The sequence below is a fragment of the Carya illinoinensis genome, chromosome 9, assembly GCF_018687715.1.
Source record: "Carya illinoinensis cultivar Pawnee chromosome 9, C.illinoinensisPawnee_v1, whole genome shotgun sequence".
Classification (NCBI taxonomy): Eukaryota; Viridiplantae; Streptophyta; class Magnoliopsida; order Fagales; family Juglandaceae; genus Carya; species Carya illinoinensis.
Window position 1 is genome coordinate 8,586,377 of NC_056760.1, and position 6,237 is coordinate 8,592,613.

At 33.3% G+C, this 6,237-nt stretch overlaps 1 pseudogene; it reads right to left on the minus strand.

Moving 5' to 3' along the window:
• Nucleotides 1-319: 319 nt before the first annotated feature.
• LOC122276351 lies at nt 320-3,629 on the minus strand (annotated as a pseudogene).
• Between the last annotated feature and the right edge of the window lie 2,608 nt (nt 3,630-6,237).

The window sequence follows — 6,237 nt, forward strand, 5'->3', positions numbered from 1 at the left end:
GGAAAATGTACGAAGAATGATTCTTACATAGCTTAGGAGATGCTCCACATTCTCCCCAATTCGGAAGCAAATGTTCTTTTGTCCACTCAATATCTCCAATACTAACACACCAAAACTATAGACATCGGACTTCATTGAAAATTGTCCATGTATTGCATACTCTGGAGCCATATATCCACTGCACATTGACATCATTAAGGAATTAAAAGTTTTGTTTCAATAACAATAGATATCTCCATTTTTATCGTCTACTTTATCTCGATTTTGTAAATGGAATAAGCCTTAGTTAACATGTTAACCTTGTTACAATGATGCAAGCGTACATATTAGCTTTTCTCAATTATGGTACTTATTAGGTCCCCACAATTCTGCTTGTGTTCCCTTGCGTTTCATCTAATACAAACAATCTTGCCATGCCAAAGTCTGAAATTTTTGGATTCATATATGCATCTAGAAGGATATTGCTAGCTTTACGATCACGATGAATAATACGAAGTCGAGAATCTTCATGGAGATATAGAATCCCTCGAGCAACGCCTCCTATGATTTTATACCGTCTTTCCCAATCCAAATGTCCATGTTTGGTTGGATCTACATATCCAAGAAAATTAGAAATTAGTAAATGCTTCATGCAATTAAGTAAAACATGGAAGAACAAATTTCAACAAAACTTGTGGCCCCAAAATAATAGTATGCATACATACAACATCATACAAAATTAGAAGTGCAAGCATACCGAAAAGGAAGTGATCAAGGCTTGTATTTTCCACGAACTCGTATACTAAAAGCCTTTCATTTCTTTCCAAGCAGAAGCCTAGGAGCCTAACCAAATTACGGTGTTGAAGTTTGGCAACCAACATGACCTCATTCTTAAATTCTGAATCTCCTTGCCCAGAATCTCTTGATAGTCTTTTCACAGCTATAACCTGTCCATCGGAGAGTCTACTATGATAATATACAAGAGTGAAAAGAATAGAACCGTTAGAAAATGGATAATTAACTTAATTTAACTAATTATTGGTACCCCTCTGTAGTAATTACCTTGTAAACAGTACCAAAACCACCTTGTCCGAGCTTATTTGCTTCAGAAAAGTTATCTATCGCAAGGCTAATAGTGCCAAAATCAAACAACAATGATTCGACTAATTTCATCCACATGATGACCTTCAGTACATGAGAAACATGCCAACATTTAACAAATCAATTGACTTCATTCTTTAAGAGGAACAAAAAAAATTCAAATATTCGCCTACATAGATGAACAGTACCAATTCAAATTGTTTATATTAAATAACAACTACCGCAAATGGAAGCACATGATGCATATATGGACTATAGTATCCATTGACAAATCACAGACAAAGCCTAAGATTTGAAGAATAAAATAACAAAATTGAATCATGCGTACTTACTTTCGACTTTCTCCCTTGGCCTCCTCAGTCTTAAATAAGAGAAATACTTTTTGCAGTCGGCAGATGTAGTCAGCGTGCAGTCGGCTGTAAAAAAGTGAATTAATACGGGACCTACATGAAAAAAAAAATTATTTTTATAACATTTTTTTATTCATGTAGGTCTCCCTGAATATAAAATTTTTTTTTATTCATTCCGTACAGCCGACTGCACGCCGACTGCATTTGCCGACTGTATGTAGCAAAGCCCTACAATAAATAAACACAGATGGAGATGATTAGTACTACAAAAGCAACGGTTGGCACAACTATAATGATGACAGTCCGAGATGTGTTGCTCTTGCTTCCTGCAAATCATAAACCTGTTTGTCCTCAAATGTACTAAGCTATTTTAAAACTTGCAACATAGACAAAGCCATGTCAATCACAATTGGATCATTCTTGAAAATGTTTATTAACGAACATATAATTTTTTTAGGAGGATGCTAGAGCCACTGCTGGGGGCTCCCGCTAGGTTTATAATTTTTTTTTCACATTATTTTTTAATATTTTTAAATATTTAAAAAAATTAAAAATTCACAATAACATTCAACAATTTTTTCTGAATCACTAAGAAAAAAAAAATGCTTCTATGTGGCCATGTTTGTTTGACCGCCCTAGTTGACCACTAGTCAATTTTTTTTTTTTTAACTTAGTGCTTTTAAATGTATTAGTATATTTTTTTATTTTTAAAAAATATTTAAATATATTAAAAATGTGAAAAGAAAAATTAAAAAGAGAAATATATATGATAAATGCTGAGCAGCATAGTAACCTGATCTTTTTTTATATTCATATTTTAAGATGAATATAATTTAATAAAATAATGCTATTCTGTCAAATTTTCTTTTCTACCCAAACAAAAAAAAAACCTCGAAAAGGAAAGAAAAACATGACATATTCACATCTATCAATTTCGATGGAACGTCAAAAGATTTATTAAAAACTATATATGATTAGAAAATGATTAACAACAATAAACAATCGAAGATCGCGCACTCTGAAATCTGAATCGCTCACTATCTGATCAGAAAGAAAGAGAGTAGACTCGCGATGCCGTAGCACGCGCCCTCGTCCACGATTGGTTTCTTTTTTTCTCTTGCAACTTCTTTTCGTTTGTCTACTTTTTAGATTTTTTTGTTTTGAACAATAATTGCAATCGACAGACGGACCAAGATTTTTGTCAGACGAATCGAGGAAACAAAGACGACAGAAACTGATTGCTAAAATGGAAAACCAATAAACAATACGATATATATTTCTTTTAATTGTTATGTTGTGATAATGATGGCGTGAGTACCTGCACTCGGAGTACTGTTGGTATTGTTTGGAGATGGAGGAGGAGGAGAAACTGGTGGTGGTATTGGAGACGAGATCGACGGCGGCAACGCTTCGGCTGTAGAGTTATAGAATTGTCCGATCTCAAACCTGAAATTACAGCTGGGTGTAATCAATATACCTCCTTGCTTCCCACTAAACCATTGTGGGATATCTCCGAAAACCCCAGTTAAGCAGTTGCCGCATTGTTCCCGGGATAAATCAGGCGTGCACTGCACAAGTGCATATAGCGTCATGAATTGGGGTGCGGTTGTTTTATTTACTGCGTACTTACGAAGAGAACCACCTGCTGCAGCTTCATCTCTTAAGCCTTCCAACAAGGTCCTTAGAACATTATTGAACTGATCCAAATAATTGGCCGATACGTTATTCACGTTCCACATATAGATACGAGGACTAGTTTCTAAGAGGCCAAAAATAGAGCGATTTGACTAGCGAAACATGCAGTAGTCGTCCCCTAAAATTGCCTCCTTCTGAACGGAACAGTTCTGTTTAAGAACAGACGCAGCGTTGTTGAGGCAACTGCGGCAGTCATCCGAGTTAGAATCCCCTCTACAAAGTCCGATTGCGTGTACTTCGTCCGAGTTGTTGCCATAAGAGGAATTAAAGAATCCGTAGTTAACTCTGGCGCCGGAGGAGAGGGAGGAGACAATGTGTTTCAGATTTTTGTCATAGGTACTGTTGGAGGTGTAGTTGCCCTTGTCGTTTAAACAGAATTGGGCGACGGCTTGTGCAGTTAGTATGACAATGGCGGAGAGGAGGAACAGCCATCTTGAGGAAATTGCCATGTCCACAGAATGGCAAGGTCAGTTTATGCCTTGAAGACTGGGAAGGCAATTCCGAAGAACAGAGACCTAGTTGGCTGAATTTATGTTTGCGTTGGTGCCTACTTTATTAGCAGTTGAATAATTCAACGGACTCTGTTTTTGACCTTATAGCATTGTTAATAGATTATATATATATAAATGATATTTTTTTTATGAATATAAAATAAATTTAAATTTAAATTATTTTATTTATATAAGTCTCTATATTATAATATAACTATTTTTTAATTATATAATAATAAAATAATATGAGATAAATTTAACTTTAACTATTCACATCAAATTTTTATATTGAATTATCTATTTATTCATTATATAATAATGAGTAATTAATAATTAAAAATATTTAATTTTTTAATTATTAATTTATTTAATTTTATCATGGGAAAATGGAAAAAAGAATTTGAGGAAAAAAAACGGTGAGAGTTGTCTTGAAAGAGGAGAGAGGCAGAGTTGTAAATAAATAATAAAATAATAATTTACTTTATGTAAAGTACAGATTAAATTTGATATTCTTTTTACAAATATTGTAGCTAAACGTTATAAAATTTACTAATAGTTAATCCATTGCAAATGAATTTTCTATTTCATAGTTAAAAAGTACACTTACTTTGAGATATAGATAATTCAATAAGTAGTATAGAATATGCATTTCACCTTCAGGCTTATACCCTTGGATCTCTCTGTCTAAAAAGTAATGCTCAACCTTTTCAACCCCTATGCATTATATTTTTTAAAATTTTTAAATATTTTAATACTTAATTCTTTTAATTTATTTTTTTAAATTAATTGAATTTTTTATTTATTATCTATACATTAAATATTTGATAAAAGAAAAAAATAATAAAAATTAAAAGAATATAATGTGTGAAGATTATATGAATAATTGAAGGTTGTGTAATTTTTTTCCCATTTTAAATGGCTAATGTCCTGGCAAATTAAAGACAAGAAAATGAAAGTTGGGGAACCAATCCTGCTAGATACAACCGGCCTTGCGAAACCGTGATACAACTGGCACGTCAGCATCTCTCAAAAGCAATCCTATGGCTTGCCATCATGGATCAAAAGTTTGGAAAATGCTACTCGCCCCGCTTGATAATCCCGCTGAGATATCCCGCTTGACATGGATAAGCCAACTTGTCTGTCAAACTTGACTTTTTGTTTTTTTTTTCTTTACCGCAACACGAGACCCTTCATTTTTTGCTTTTCCGTTACTTACTTTTCCGTTACTTACTTTTCCCTTTCTATTACTTTTTTTTTTCTTTTCTGTTACTTACTTTTCCCTTTCTATTACTTTTTTTTTCTTTTTCTCATTCCCGGCTTCCCCCCCTCCCCCCCCCCCCCCAAAATCGCCTCTACCCCATTCGGCCCCCCCCCTCCCCCAACAATTCGACTGAAACCATTTTCCCACTCCCATTTCATTTCCTTTCAAATCAGTGCCCACTGCACCCAAACCCATTCCCGACCTCTGTATTTTATATCCTTCCAGTGGAGCTAGCATTTTCTTGAAAAACCCCTGACATTGGGTACCATTGCAGAATCCGAACGGTGGGGCTACCATTTTTTATTATAGCATGGTGGGCTTCTCATTCAGGTGATAGTTGATTTCTTCTGCTTTTGATAAATAGAACTTGAGATCATTGTGTGATGGTTGAAATTTGTATTTGGGATTGGTCTTGTAAATGGATTTTGTGCGATGGATGAAATTTGTATGTGAGATGGGTCTTGTAAATGATCTTGTAAATTATTTAAAATTTGTATTTGAATTGGGTCACCGTTAAACAATATATATTTGAAGAGCACCAAGTGCTCGATAGAATGCCACAATGGATGAACCCTACACTTACTACGTGCCATTGGCCACTTAATTTTTCACAAAGCATGTTGATCTAAACATATATATTTATGTACTTGATTTCTACACTAAACATATATTCATATTTATGTACTTGATCTAAACATATATATTCATGTTGATCTATATATGTTTCTGCATTAACTTTCTGCACTAACAAATTTCTGCACTAACATATATATGCACCTTTCTGCACTAACAACATATATATACGTTTCTGCACTTTTCTGCACTAACTTTAAGGTCATGTAATTTTTCTATATACTACGTGCTTCAGAAAATACATGACAACATATATATATTTCTACACTAACTTCCTGCACTAACAAATTTCTATATATATGTTTCTGCACTAACAACATATATATATATATATATATATATATGTTTCTGCACTAACTTTCTGCACTAACAAATTTTAACTTTCTGCACCAACAAATTTCTATATATATGTTTCTGCACTAATAACATATATATATATGTTTCTGCACTAACTTTCTGCACTAACAAATTTATATATATATGTTTCTGCACTAACAACATATATAGATATGTTTCTGCACTAACTTTCTGCACTAACAAATTTCTGCACTAACATATACATATACATATATATATATATATATATATATATATATTTCATTCATGTTTATACTGAAAAAAAAAAAAAAAATTCTTTCTTTTGCGCCTCTTGTTTGCTAAGAAATTAACGGTAATCCTTCTTTGATAATGTGTTGGTTTATTTTGCAGACTGGGCATTCTTGCAGAT